Below are 16,275 nucleotides of genomic sequence, written 5' to 3'. Positions count from 1 at the left end.
ATTTCATCAAGAATGTACAGGGCAGAATGAATCTTGATGCTGGAAACACATCTACAATATAGCAAAACGCCTATAATGCAATATGCATTGCTAAGGATTTTAAACCAAATAAAAAAAAAGTATGCTAACAACTAAAGAACCACTCTCTCTATCTTTTATGGTTAATCTAAAGTTCCACCTTACCACATGAAGCCAATAGAAACTTGCCGCAACCAGATACTCACTCTTCCTAGTATCTCACTCAAAACAAGGTAGGAATCAGAATTTTACTTAGAACCTCTAACAGATGCCTCCATCAATCTCAATAATCTTTAGGAAAAAAAAAAGTGTTCCTACCATCACACAACAAATAATAGGGACAAGCTTGACCAGATACAACAATATTTTCCAAGAGTACAAAGAGAGGCATAAGAGGTGATCACTCAATCCGGATCTAGAATTTGTAGGAAGCCTACAAAGTCTTGAGTGCCACATGAAAGTCAACATAAAAGACCAGTCAAAGCAACTCATCATCTCTGATTTTTCTCGATTTTTGGGAAGAAATCTCTACAACTCTTTTCTAGATGTCAAAATTTTCTTCAAGAATCTCCAAGAACCATTGAAAACCATCTCTGATTTTTGGGGAAGAAATCTCTACATTCCTCAATAAAAAATCTCTTCCTATATTAACCACATTCCTCAATAAAAAATCTCTTCCTATATTAACCACATTCCTCAAACACTTCACAATCTAAAGAGAGACTCTTTATATAAATAATAGATTTATCCAAAATTATGAAGAAAAACAATTGGACTGATATTACATCAAAGTCCCTCAATAAAAATTTTCTTCCTAAAATAACCACATTCCTCATACACTTCACAATCTACATACTCCAATAAGAAGAATCCTATCAGCTGCAATATCAAGATCTGTTTTGACATGCATGCACTACTGACATGTTCAAGGTTTCAACAGTTACATACTAGACAATGTTTCAAACATGGAATTTACAATAAAAAATAAAGTATCCAACACGATAAAACAAACTTGTAAAGGTCCTTTCAATTATCAATTGTAAGATGAAAGAGATTTTATTATTAAGAAAAGAAAATTGTGGTACAACTGTCTAGACTACCAAGGAAGACATAAATGCTCTTATAAGAACTAGCAAGAACAACCATAACCACAACAATGAAATAAAAATAAAATTAAAAATTAAAAAAAAAAATAGCCAGGATTTCAAAGACACCAGGTTGGGGATGTCCCGAACATCCACATTCCTTCTCAGCTGAGGGACACAAATGGTATTATTAGCTAGGATTTCAAAACAGTCATTAATCTTAGCGTCTTTGTCTTGAACCAAAGCATACAACCTAGGGTACTCAAAAGAGAGGGTCTTTATGGTAAAATTTTTTTTTTTTTGACAAATTGTGGTAAAATAAAATTTCATTAATAGAAAAAAAAAAAGAACAAAGAACCTAGCAGGAGATAAGGTATCACCACATACAAGAAAACAACAAAAAACTAATCTTATCATATAAGATTTTCCAAATTTCACATTTGAAACTCCAACACTTTCCCAAGCTTAGGTCCTCTCGATTTCAGGTGGTCCACAGTCAAAACGCTATCCATTGCCACTAACCATTACCATGCAAAGGCTTCAACCCTGGGAGGAACTGGGTTTTCCCATACACCTCCAACTTGATCTGAACTTGAATGGTTCCTACAAAGAGTAAGGTAGGAGGATTTCACAGAAATTTTCCCATTTGAACATTCTTTCCACCATAATTCATCCCTTGACTGATCTGAAATTTTCACCTTTCTAGTTTATCCAGCAAAGCAATGCATTCATCAACCTCTCTATCCAGAAAAGGTCTTCTGAACTTTGGATATTAAACCATCTGTTACCCCCTTCCTTCACAACAGTGACTAATAGTATTTCCAGTCTCACCCAGCCTGTACAGCCTTGGACATAGCCCACTCAGCTTGCCTACCCCAGACCAATCATCCTCCCAAAACCTAATTCTTGCTCACTCCCCTACAGAGGAAAGTGTTAAACTTCTGAATTCCTGATTGAACTTCAGAACCCCTTTTGAAACACTCATCCCATAGGATGATCTCACCTCCTGACTCCCACCCAAACCTAACCACCCCATATTTTCTGGCTACCACTCTCCACCATAATGAATTTCTTCCCTCCCTAAACCAAATCTCCATAGCCACTTTCCAGTCAAGACCCTATTGTACACCCTCACCCTTCTAAAACCCAACCCACCCCTCTCCTTTGGTCTGCACACTTTTTCCCATTTTACCAAGTGAAGAGAGGGCTCTATGAGCACACCATGCATCCTTCCTGAAAACGATGTTGCCACCATTTCCCAGTTTAAAAGAAATGTAGCTGAAGAAAAGATCTCTGTTTTTTGCTATTCCTTCCCATATGCTTGACCCATAAGCTTTATGGGGTCGGTCAGCTTCCCACCCAGGGCATGTTGTTCCATACTTGCATCTAATTAACTCCCTCCTCATTCTTCTCACTTCCAAAGCAATATGGCCATTTGTCTAAAAGAGCTTTATTCACTAGATCGAGGGGACAGATGCCCAAACCACCATTAACTTTCTGCTTCCAAACCTCCTTCCAAGAAACAAGATGAAATTTCTTTTCCTCGTCTTTACTTTCCCAAAGAAGGTCTCTTCTCAGTTTCTCTAATGAGTTGAGTCCACCTTACCTCCTTTCAAAGTTCAATAGGTAGCCTCTATTCTAGCCAGCTGGTTTCTTTCTCATTCTCTCAATTATGGGATCCCATATTGACATGGTGGATCTGTAGTTGGCACCCAATGGTAGACCAAGGTAAAGTATAATTGTATTAATGTAAAAGGTCCTTTGTACAATGAGAAGCTGTACAAAACAAGCCAGAAGGACCTCAAAATAGGTTCATCCTCAAAAAAGTAGAATCAGAAGTGTCCTCTTTAAAGTCGGTATGTATGGACAACCAATTTCTAGTAAAACCTAAGCCACATTGATGATCTCAGCTTCAGTGGAGGATCTGAGATCAAAAACCCTGCTATTCCTTTCTGTCCATACCACCCACATAATTGCCAAACAAATGGAGGACCAACAAATCTTTCCTTTCTTAGTCATCCCTTGAATACGCCAAGCCTCCAGGCAAGCTTTAACTGAGGCAGGCATACACCAACTTAACTCCGAACTGCTTAAGAAGTAGTTCCAGATCTCTGAGACAAATTTGCAATGTAAAAACAGATGGTTGACTGGTTCTGTATTCGCACCACAAAAGTTGCAACTCAGGTCACTACAGTTGTAACCTTTCTTCACTGGCATCTCTTTGGAAAGGCACTTCTCTAAAGCTGCCACCCATACTAAAAAAATTGACTTTTGAGGGTGCCAATGTCCCCCAAATGGCCCAGCTAGGGAAGAGGGCTTCAAATCCTCCTACTATGGAGCTGTAAAAGGATTTTAATGAAAACTCACCATTTCTGTTCCATTTCCACACTAAAGAATCCTCAGATTGCAAATTCAACACTTGAGATTGAAGCAATGCTAGGAGATTTCCTACCGGTTGAATCTCCCAGCCATTAAAATCCCTTCTAAAGGATGGAACCGAGCAGATAGCATTGTCCCTCATCACAAAAGTATCAGCGACCATTGCCTCTTTATCTTCTTCCAAATTAAACAGGATGGGAAACAACTCCTTAAGAGAATTCTCCCCAGTCCAGGGATCCAACCAGAACCTGATCCTTCTCCCATCCCCTACTGTAAAACTGATTCCCCTTCTGAACAGGTTTGAAGCTCTGCAGATTCCTTTCCATAAACTACACCCATAGGTCAGCAGGGATGGACCACTTCTCCCCATCCAGTGTCATCCATCCCATATTTTTCTGCTATTACTTTCCTCCAAAGGTTGTCAGGTTCAGCATCAAACCTCCACAGCCAACTTCCTAGCAAATCAATTTATAGATATTGCCTATCAAATTGATCAGCCTGTAATACTTGATATCAATGCATCTTAAACTTTCAGAATAAAGGAAATGAATGTCTGGTTTTGCTTTAGGGGCTAAGGTGGCTCTTACATGAAAATCTCACATAACTACCATGAAATTGAGTCTGGATCTTCTCACCACGAGACACTGCTGGCAACATTTACCCATCTGTACATCGGGAATATCGGCGATATAAAGTACGAAAGATTTCCCAATGTGCGCCTGGAAGAATGTGGCCAGCCATGTGCTGCAGTCAGCAAATCTGAACTTCATGAAATCATCACTTAGAATGTCCCAACACTCTCTGTAAAATGCCAAAGGGAAACCATTGGGCCCAAGGGTTTTGTCCCCATTCAGTTCATCAAGGGCTTGAACCACTTTTAATTCTTCATAAGGGGCTTCCAAGCTGTCTATCTCCAACAAAGGAATATGCTCAAAGGAAACACCTACTAGGTCTAGTATGAAGCAGTCATGGAACATTTTTATAATTATTAGCAATTGCTTTGGCTACCTCCATATCATCCTCAAAGGTCTGGCCATTGATGCTTATCTAAGAAATTGTATTGCGCCAGGAACTAGCATTTGCAGTCTTATGAAGAAAGGGTGTATTCTTGTCTTCAACATTGCACCAAAGAGCCTTGTATCCCTATCACCATACAATCTCCTCCATTCTTGCCAATCAACTAAACTCTTTACTCAATAAGGTTCTCTTCACTTTCTTGGCATCTATTAGGGCTGTTAACTCTTCCTTGTGATCCAAGGTTTTGATTTTCTCCACCATTTCTATTCCTCCTCATCACCTGAATTGGGGCCCAACTCCTCGATACTCCAAGACCAAATTTTTTTCTCAAGGAATCTCATCTTACTCCAAAAGACAAAGCAAGGAGATCTTGTAAAAGAAACTTCAATACACTATGCCTCACTTTCTCTAGGAAATAAGGGATTTCAAAAGAACATGAATTCAAAACAGAATGGGTTGGGCTGCCTGTAGAATGAACCAACTTGTAAAACGATTGGCTTGTGGTCCAAGGCAAGGCGAGGAAGAGCTTGTTGAATAGCTTCCCAAAAGAAATCTTCCCAACTTCAATCAATGAGAAATCTATCAGTTCTAGAGAGCAAAGGATCCAATCTTAAACTGCTCCATATGAAACACGCACCCTGGAAAGGAAGATCCAATAATTTCCATCAATCCACAAATTAACCAAATCGAATCATCTAAACCAATAATCCAGTGCACCCCTTTCATTCATCGATGAATCTAGCAGCATTAAAGTCACCATCTAGACACCGTGGAGCATTCCATCGAGGAGGAAAACCATCCAATTCAAGCCAAAATTCATCTCTAACACTATCATCGATTGGGCCATATATGCTTGTCAAAACCCACGGCACATCATCCCACCATTCTCTAGCAACATAGAAATAGACAATCTGCCAAAGGTGACACATCAAAAACAAGTCACTGTCCTAAGAATAAAATATCTCTTGATGCCCCTACTTAAGGCAATTGGATCAATATACACCCTCAAAGAGATCAAACTTCATCCATAGATCATTCCACTCCTCTTTTTTTGTCTCCTGTAATAGAATGATGCTAGGCTTCCATATAATTAATGATCCCTTTGATGTAGCTCTCTTTTCTAGGGCTCCCAAGCCCAACACATTCCATGATACAATCTTAAAATTTATGGTTCACAATCAAAGATAACTTTGTCACCCCTCGGCCCTCCTTTGCTCATAGGAGTGTTGCCTTCATTAAGTGTCCATTTGAGGTGATTTGTTTCCCTTGCCTTATGTGGACCTTTCTTCTTAACAGCATTCAAAGCTCTATCTCACAAGTTGCTACTACATTGCTCTATAGCATCAAAAAGGGCCATGACCTCTAGTTCGTGCTCATCAAAGGAAAGCCCCGAACAACTGCTTGTCTTTGATGCTCTCTAAAACCCAAATAGAGATGTCTGGTTGGGATCCTTTCATCTGCCCAAGGAGAGGAGCTTGATTTTGCAGCTGCACCTCCTCCTCCAACAAGATACCTAAAAGACCATATCCACTTTAGGGCTTCCCTCCACAACTACCAATGGCAAACATCCAAGGATTACTCCACTGTTGTCTGCTGCCGTGAAGTGGCATCCCACCAGTGCCACAAAGACTTGTTTTGGGGGGGATAAACTCTATTGTGCTAGGGATGAGGATGCGAGCTGCTATTGCAATGGTGAGCTCATCACCAAGGCCAACCCCAATCGCTCATTCTTGAGTCAATCTACTTGGAAGTGAAAGTTAACACTGCCATCTTGAACTAGCTTTACCATTGACAAGCTTGTTGTTGGTGTTAGGAGTTCACCACCTTGGGGCGGGGGGCATTCAACGATTCCAGGAGAAGCTACCTCTGTGACCCCAACATGGGGAGGGGGGTGCACCTAAACGCATCTTGGCCGATCAATGGGCTTGACCGTTAAAAGCCCCATGTGGGGGATACAACACCCAAATTTCTTTGATCAACATCTTTGGTTGGTAGAACACTATTTTACACCAAGCATCAAATCAAATCAAAGAGACCTCTTTACGTCCCTATTTCATGCTTTCGCCCTTAATCCATGAAATATGACCAATCACTTTGGAGGGACTTGTTAAACCCTTCAAGCATGTATTCATGGAAAATACTGCAATAAAATATACTTGGCATCAGGAATTTGAGTAATTATACTCATGCATGGATTAAAGCACAAAAAGGTCTCTAATCAAAATGTCCAAACTAGACTCGGCTCTAGGCACATGCATAAAAGCGCAATAACTGTCTTAAAAAATGGCATTAAAATGATAAATTATAATAAAATATGAGCATAGCATTAGAAAATAACTTGCACACAGCACACCATTCATTTGTTAATTGTTATATGTCTGAGTATAACATATGCCACAACCATACATGCCAAAAAAAATCCATAAGAAAACAGCTGATCTTTAATAATTATAAATAACAAATTGAATATTATAATCCACTTTCACATAAATGAAAGTACAGAAATTACAATGATGCTTCAGAACTACATAAAATACTAAATTATAATGATTATCCTGCAATTTCTCTATCTTTTCCTACATTTCTTATGAAAATAAATTGTACTAATGGAAAGTAGCAAAAGGTGCAAAAGGGAGAGTGTAAAATGACGTTGGGAAACAATATGCAGCTCCATTCCTATTATTAATAATTAACTAAGTAGGCATAGAGCTTTCTATACTAAAGGCCCAATCTAGCCAACTCATCCCTGATAAGATTAAGTTCCCTTAAACTCTGAATTGGAATGGACGAAAGAGTTTTCCTTCAGTTTTTTTCCTTTTTTTATCAGTAACAGTAACATTTCACTAATTGTAATTTACAAAAAAAAAACAAATCTGAAGATAACCCAATGGAGCATAGTGTCAGCTATCCCCCAATAAACATTTTGCAATACAGCCCAGAAAACCTGGTTTCTATTTACCCCTTGCTTACCATTTGCCATCCTACCAACCCATTTGGATCATAGTTTGTATGTTCCTAGCCAAGCACTTAAAACTTTTTTAGCAGGTTCTTGTATGCCCATATGAGCTTTTTCCTCATTCATCAATCAGCTTATTACCACTTTTGAATCACCCTCTACAATTAGATTGGAAAAACCCATTTCCAGTCTTCTGCATCCAAACAAAACCACCATAATTTCAGCCTTTATCAAGTCCCCATTACCAATTGGACCCAAATACACTGCAACCATATTACCCTCTACATTTCTGTACACGCCCCCATGCCAGAAGGCCCAAGATTTCCAACACTGCTGCCATCAAAGTTCAATTTTAAAATACCATGCTCGGTCTTAACCATACACAAGCCTCCCTCCTCTTTCTTGAAGATGATCCAGATGTCACAGCCCAATTCCTTGAAATGTCATCCATGGAGAATGGTAAGAAGTTTTCCTTCGGTTAGACATTGAGCAAGTTTCTGAGGACCCTTAAATTCCGTTTACTCCCCCATCTAATAGCATTCTGAAATCTACCTCAGTTCCATCCACTCAAGCAGTATGGTCAAGGAAAAAATAAATATTATTTCAATAGCCATGCTAACTCATAGCTTGCATTCAGTTTTTGCCAGAGCTTGTTAGGATACTTAAGGCAAAGGCTTTAAAACCACCACAGTTGCTCCATGTTTAATATCATCAACCAACCAGTATCCAAATTTCTAAATATGGTCAAATAAATTTTCAAAAATATTAAACGATAAAGAGTAATATGACCAACTTGAAAACTAATAAATTGATCAACACTCAACTCTTTTATTGGTAAAAAATTAAATATAAACCATAAAAATATCAGAAGAAAATTGACAATGTACTGTCAGATGAAACAAAGGAGAAAGAATCTAAAACCTCAAGACTTTCCTTAGCAGGCCCCTACCTACAAAAGAGCAAGCCTATATACACAAAGCACCAATACCTACACCAGTCTTCGCAAAGAGGTCTGCCAGGTCATAAGCTGAATGCATATTCAACAGAACAAGATGTTCTAACTGACTTTACTGATCTAGCCTCCTAAATACAATGTCAGTAACACCTAGTACCCTCCCTACCATCTCCAAAACCAGCCTTCCTCAACCTGTGTCTCCCTAAATCTCCACTTTGGAATATCATAAAGAATACATCAAATGGAGACCCTAGAGACAGACACAAACACACACACTAACTCTCCAAAACTCCCCCAACTCCAGACAGTCCCAGATTAGAAGATATAACTCTGGTTCCATTTAATTGTTCAGGGATGATAAGGGAACATTCCAATTTTGATGAATAGGGCATGCCCTTTGTGAAAAGACAAAAGAAATCCCTATTAATGTATATAGGCACGTAAGGGTGCCTATTTTTTCAAAATATCATTTTTTGTCCATTCGCTAGGGTGTACACAGTCTACCCCTAGTGAATGGACTAAAGGTTAGGACTGTAAACTATCTACACCTCCCAAGATACAGCAGATAGCCGGGACAGACATTGGGTAAAGGCCATTTTCACAAGGGTTGTACCCCCTTTTATCAAAATAAGATCTGCTCTAACCACAACCCTAGTTTTGCAATTGGAATTCATCTTATAAGTAATCAAAAATTAGTAATTATAAGGATGTATAAAAATATAAAAAAGTCAATATTCTACAGTTTACCTCCTCTTAACAACGTTCAAAGACAACAGTCAATGAAGAAAACTGCCAGCATCTGCACAGATGAGCAAAAGATAGAACCCCAAATACAACCAACCTCAAACAACTCTATCATCCTTCTAACAAGCAGCAAAGAGAAAGATCTTGTGGTAAACTTTTTTTAATCAGTAATGGTAAACTTTTTTAATCAGTAATGGTAAACTTTTTATATGGATAACTTAAGAACCCACACTAAATTTTCCACTGGCTCCTGTTCCCAACCTGCCTGATCCATTTGGCCCAGCAAGATCAGGGAAATTTCAGGTTTCTGGAGGAAACACATTCACTAACCACCCTATTTATGAGATACCTATGGAATAAAGGCTCTATACCATCAAAGAACCATGCAAAAAGTAGAATTTATTAATAAATATGACTAAAAGACTAGAATTGACAACCTATATAGTCCTGGAGAGTGATAACTGAAGTATTTCTTTGAATAAGGAAACAACACATAAACATTGATATAGAGACAGAATGATTTATATGAGGATGCCCACAGAATAAAAATATGAATTGATGCAACCCTGTCTTCAAACAAAAATTAGGCACGAAGGAAAAGAAACTACAGTTATTCAAAAATACCCTTCCCACACCCCTCATAGTGAAACCATCTAGCGTGCTATTTTGTTCTCTTGGGCCCACCTTAAGAGAGTCAAATAAGAGATCGTATTGTCTCTGACCATATTAAGGAAACATCCCAATCTATACAAACCTGAACATGCTTTTCTTTACCCATCTTATTGCACTAGATGAATGGTCAACCACATAAAGTGAGGAAGGATTATCTCTTTGCAATTTGTAATCCTTGCTCCAATAACATAGGCTTGGCTTTTACTGCATCAGCATCTGTAGTGGAGCCACTAAAGAACTAGAAATAAGATCCATTTTGGTGTGCAATTACCTCCCTTGTTCCTTCCTAACCAGGATTTCCAAAGGAACTTCCATCAAAGTGGAGTAATCTAGCACTCTGTCCAAGGGAGAGTAGGAATTATAGAACTGACAATTGGAGAATCTCCACCAAGGTACTCTGTAAATGATCCAAAGAAATGCATTTGAATTCTTTGGTGGCCAAGACCTAAAAGTGGAGAAAATAGAGCTCAATGGGGGCATGTTTGCCTTCAAAATATCTAAATATCCATCTCTTTACATACTCCCAACATAGTTCTGCATGCACTATAGTCTTCCAGTACAGCTTTCACTGAGAACCTAGACGCACCGATTTCCACTAATTAAGCAGCGCCATTCTGCTGCCAGGAGCAACCCACTTCAACCCTATCAGGTCTAGAAATAAATGCAATAACTTTCTTGTCTCGATGCAATGCAGCAAGAGTTAGGGAGTTTCTACATCCTTCAAGGACATTATGCATGCCTGAGGAGATAAAAGGAACTCAAGTGCCAATTCTTCTTCCTATTCTTCTGAAGACAGTCAAAAGTGTTAATATGTATCATTGTTGCTTCTCAAACAAAGAAACTTCGGGGGTACAAAGGAAAAACCTGCTCAGATAGTAATTGTTGAGCACCATGGTCGGTATAAAACAATTTTTTTGAAAAAAAAAAGAACTATTTAATTATGAATAAATCAGCTGGATGTGAACATATTCCATTGTCAAGCATAGATAGGATATGTACACTTCCTTAAGGGGATCAATGAGAGAAGTAGCCTACACTTTTTCAGTTCATAGAGGACCTCTAAAGAACAGGTTCCAGAAATGGACACTGGATTTCAGGAATAAACAATCCAAAAGCAATGGCTTTGTAGGAAAGCTGGAAAATATGACGAAAAGCTGAGGTTAAGGGTCAGTTTCTTCACCAAACATTAATTCAAAACATAACCATTGGACCATTTCCACCCAAACATGGATAAATGAAATAAATGAGGGCACATTTTCAAAATACCTTTCCAAGGATTAACTGGTGAGAATTGGTGCAAGTTAAGGTTATTGCCCCACCCATTTGAGTTAACACCATATTTCCTATAGACAACAGCTGCTCAAAAGATCCAATTGCTTGCAAGGAATTCTCCAAAGCCACTTACCCATGAGCCATATATTTCTTTGGAAACACATATCAAGGGTGCCTTCATTCCTTGGCTTGCATATGTATTTCCATCTCAACAAGTCTCTTCTCTCTCCCCCCCCCCAACTCCCTTCCATAAAAAGTTTTTTTTTTTTTTATTTTGCTCAATACAATCTCTCAACTCTGCCGGAATTCAAAATATTGACAGATATTTTAACATACTGGCTGGGATAGTTTTAATTATTTTGAACATGCTTTCTTTCAGAATATAATTTCTCGTCCATTTTGCTAATATTTTCTCATACTTTTCAATCACCAGGTCCAACATGTTATGAATTTTGGGTTCCAGCAGGAGGCATCCCTAAGAATTGGAAGCCTCCACAAAACAACCCACAATGTCCACACAGGTCTCCAACTACTTCACTTTCAGATGAACGCCTATAATACCACTCCTCAATAAGCTGAAACTTAGCCCTCCAATAACCTTAAAGCATTTGAAATGTTTCAAGTTTCAAATATCACTTAACTTGCCAACAACACTTCAATTGTATTCTCAAAATCTGATTTTGGGCCCACACCCAATTTGAATTCCATTAGTGGGGTATGGTCTTCAAAACCTTTTTATGTGAATAGTTGGTTTTATTAATGAAAGAAAGTGATAACCCTATTCCCTAGTATGGAGATGAGGACCAGAATAGCAATATACATTCAGCCAACAGTTTTCCTCACATTCTTACATTACAAATAAAATTAGGCAGTAGTTCAATCCATAACCCTGGGTCTGGATAGCCACACTCTAAGCCTTCTATTACTGTCCCAGCCCTAGCCAAAGTATCTGTGCAAGGCTATCAGTAGTTCTAGGGATCTGCCTAAACAAGCAATCCATATTGGCATTAATTGCTTAGCCTCACTGATCAGATGCCCTAATGCCCAATGGCCTAAAGCATTTGAAGAGAACCATGATATTACCACCAGACAGTTGCTTTACACGTCCAGATTACATAAGTTGATTGATGATGCCAGTGTGGGATAGAAAGGCTGTGATCTCGGCTCTTAGAGAATTATCCGCACCAATTGGGCCTGAGAAGTGAGAAGCTGAGGATAAAACTCCCATGATCATCTCTAATACCTCAACCTGTCCCCAATTGTCCAGGATTTCCAAGACCACAACCGTCAAAGTTTAACTTAAATCTTCTTTCAACAGTGGTGACCATGATTAGAATATTTGTACCCTGCTACCTGCAAAACCAACAACAATAGTCCATTCTCTCTTTGGTGAATTCATAGGGGTTCCTTTCAAGACTTCTTTGGTTAAAGCCCACATGCTACCTGAATCTTTGTTGACTCAACAACATCATCCACATGTTGATTTTTCTATTCTTTAAAGCCTTTCATAATTCCTTTCTAAAACATCATGTCTATGAATAATTAACTACCCTTAAAGACCATTACATATTTAGCTATGATAACCCTTTTCCTACAAAGCCACCTCCCTTTCTAGAAAAATTTTCCACAACCACTTGCCAAGAAGAACTTTATTCATGAGGCTCAGCTTCCTAGGATCAAAACCACTAAAATGCAAGCTTGCAAATCCGTTTCCATTCAACAAGTTAGAATATCTTCTTATCCCCTCTACTACACAAAGAAAAAACCTGCCTTTTTCCATACTTCTCACTATAAATGTTGGCATCTTACGGAGAGAGGAAAAATAAATTGGAATGTATTCTGGAAAATTTTAATGAGCATGGTCAAACCACCAAAAGAAAAGAAAAGGCCTTTTTTAGATAAGTAACAACAGATTTCATTAAAAAAAAAATCCACAATGCCCAAAATGGACAGAGGGCCAAGGAGTACAATAGCAAGCTCCGCAGACAAGGAGCTCTAAAATACAAAAAAAATAAAAATAAAAAAATAAAAACTAGTCCAAGGTACAACCCAGCCCTGGGCATCCCCAATCCAACAGATCTTTAGTCATCCCTGCTCTAGCTAGAGAATCTGAAAACGTTAGCACTTATAGCTCTAGGAAACCTTTTGAATGAACTGTTCAAGTTGGTTCCAAGCATTTGAGCTGTCTCACCAATGGTCTGAATCTCCTCATTGATTGTAATCCACAATGTAATGGTTTGGCAGTCACCCTCCACTTCCACATCCTTCATCCTTTTCATGCTCATCGATTTGAGTCCCTGAACTAAGGCTTGCAAATCAGCTGTTAGTGAAATGCCATAATCAATTAGACCTGAGAAGCTAAGATCTCTTACTACACTTCCAATCCTTGACATTCCCAGATTACCAAGGCAGCACCCTTCAAAGTTGTATTTTAGTTTACCAGATACTAGAGAAGCCCAACTCTGCCAGTGTGAGTTTGTCTTACAGTACCAGTCCCAAGCCCAAACAAAGGAGGAGGGTGCATCAGGTTGCAGCCAGGACTAGAACTTTTGCTAAACTCTCATGATCATGGTTCCTGATATGTTTCCCAACATTCCAACCATTGTTGCCTTCTAGGTTGACAACTAACCACGATCTGCCACCCCCTAGAGATGCCAATTAGGGGTATGCCTTTGAACTCTTTGTAAATAATAGCCCAATGATTTTTTAGAAATTCGGTACTGCCCAATGGAAAGCACAAATAGGAACATAGAAAAGACCCAACCGAACAACCCAATATTGCAGAACAAGAACTGACATGAGTGGCACTGAATTCCTCACCCCATAATGAATACTCTTATGAAGATTTAATTGGTTTGAAATAGCCCAAAAACAGCTTTATTTTTCCTAACTTGGGCAAATGAGTTATGAGATCATCCAAAAAAACCCAATGTGCCATCAACATGCTGGAGATGAGAAATGAAAGGCCCCACTTCCATGTATGTACAGTCCCTAGTCTTGAAAAAGTCAAGAAACAATTATACTCCATTAGTTTTCCCTGAACCATCGAACTAATTCATAATAGAAAGAACAACTCCTCCATATCTAACAGCAATTTGGTTAGAAATGTCTTCAGAGGTAGAGTTAAATTGTATACAAAGAAACAAACACATCAAAAGTGAAGAATAAAGAATCATGAATCAATATATATATATATATATATATATATATGCTTATTTTTCTAAAGATCAGAACTTTTCTCCTCACAAATAATGAGGACAGAAAGACACTCAGGACAACTTGATAATGTATAGAAAACATTTTCTAGACTGGAAGCTGGAAAGAAGAAGAAGGATAGACAAGAGAGAGAGAGAGAGAAAGAAATGATGAGCATCAATCCTAATTTCACATATTAGCAATAGTTATATTGAGACAGAGCTAACATATTAAAAACAAAATTTTAACCCACCGAAGTAATTACTAATTTCACAACATGACCTATAATTCCATCTATAAGCTTAACTCGTATCAATTCAACAGAACTATCCTTTTCCAACTATTATGGATTATCTTCACATATCTTGACCCTCCATCCTGCTATGTTTAGGGACAAATAAGAGCTTAGGTGCACATCAACAATGAGCCCGCATTGTTATTTAAAGCGTTTATCACATACCTGTCTAGACAGTTTCAAAGCAAAAACTAAGTACGCACAAAACTAAGGAAGCTATTGCACATGAAAAAACAAAGTCATGGAAACATGTCAAAGCATTCCTCCCAAAAGGAAAAAAAAAAAGTCAAAATTTTCTAGTAAACACGAGCATCAATTTCTTTCATTCTACTTCCAACACACCAATCCGCTATGGTTTCTGCATTATAACAAGGAAACAGCGTCTAGTGAAATTAGACGTTCTCTCAGGCGGTATATCAGTAACACCCACAAAATAAGGTGTATTTAGTAAACAATCGAATCAAATAGAACAACAAACACGCCACACCCGTAGAAAACCCTAATTGCCAAAATTACGAAGATCAACATCATTACAATTAAGCTCGTAGTATACAAAAGCCAAAGGAGCCCAGTACAACAAAACACCGTAAAACAAATTAGAGATCTGCCAAGCCATACTGCTTAAAAAAGAAAATAACGCAAAAGAAATAAAAGCAAGGCAAAGAAGATGGCAGAGCAGAGTAAGATAGGCGAAAACTCACCTACGACCAAAGAAAATCCATCCAAGAAATCAGGTGAAAAAGCCTAAAGGTGAACTGAAATGGAGATTGAAGAGATTTAGACAACTTGCAAGGTCGCTCATTGAAGCAGGAGGAGAGAACTGGAAGAAAGGAAGTCTTCGGCTTTGTGTAAAGAAGACAGAGAGAATTTCAAACCCTGGCGAGGCAGCGTCGCGATTTCGAAGACATAGATATTTAAGAGGAGAAAGTATCTGGTGCCTTATCCCCTACAATATTTTTGCTCTCACAGCACGTTCATTATGAATCCCACAATCAACGGTCTTTATCCTTCCTCTAGGTTTTCCGTTTTCATTCTCAACGAACAACAATCATCACTGGAATTATGATTCTTTTCGCTCCCGTCCCTCCTCTCCAACCCCAATCAATGGGTCCGGATTTAGGCGCAGGTAGGTCTGTAATCGCGGGTCGGACAAAGATCGAATTCAATTACATCCGTATCCGATTGAATTAAACTACATCGGATTTATAGAAACAAATAGCAAATTCGATCCAAAAGAGGTCGGATTTGAATTTAATCCAAGCCCTCTTCATTATTTTTAAATGAATAAAAATAAAATGCTAAATCATTTTTAATTTATACATATAGAATAAAATTACATAAATATAAAATATTGAATTTATTAATTATAAAGTTTATGTAATTAATGTATATTATCCATTTGTATCGATGTATGTGTGTAGATAAATATTCGGATCATAGGATCAAATTTGCATTCAATTATGATTTATTAAGCCAATGTTTGGTTTGAAGGAAAAGGTAGGGAAAGGAAGAAGATGATGTGCGATATGAAAGTTCCTAGTTGGAAGATGATTTAGACTTTAGTTGTGTAGCGAGTTAGACCAAGAGAGGATTAGAGAATTTGGGGTGGCTAACCCGGCAAGGTCGCTCCAATGCTTAAGTTAGCATTAGGTTGTGTAATCTAAAAGTTTGTATGCTAGTAAGATAG

At 38.2% G+C, this 16,275-nt stretch overlaps 1 protein-coding gene across 1 annotated transcript in view; it reads right to left on the bottom strand.

Annotated features, from left to right (window-relative positions):
- The window catches only part of LOC148851689 (zinc finger CCCH domain-containing protein 55-like), a 35,678-nt gene extending 20,006 nt beyond the window's left edge, over positions 1 to 15,672 (bottom strand). The window contains exon 1 of the mRNA XM_088946194.1: positions 15,290 to 15,672. The gene's annotated coding sequence lies outside the window, so the exon portion shown is untranslated. The remainder of the gene's footprint in view (positions 1 to 15,289) is intronic.
- Positions 15,673 to 16,275: the final 603 nt, after the last annotated feature.

This window comes from Nelumbo lutea, chromosome 5 (assembly GCF_056320005.1).
Source record: "Nelumbo lutea isolate HS-2025 chromosome 5, American lotus-T2T, whole genome shotgun sequence".
NCBI classification, from domain to species: Eukaryota; Viridiplantae; Streptophyta; class Magnoliopsida; order Proteales; family Nelumbonaceae; genus Nelumbo; species Nelumbo lutea.
This window is presented reverse-complemented; position numbering and strand designations above follow the sequence as displayed.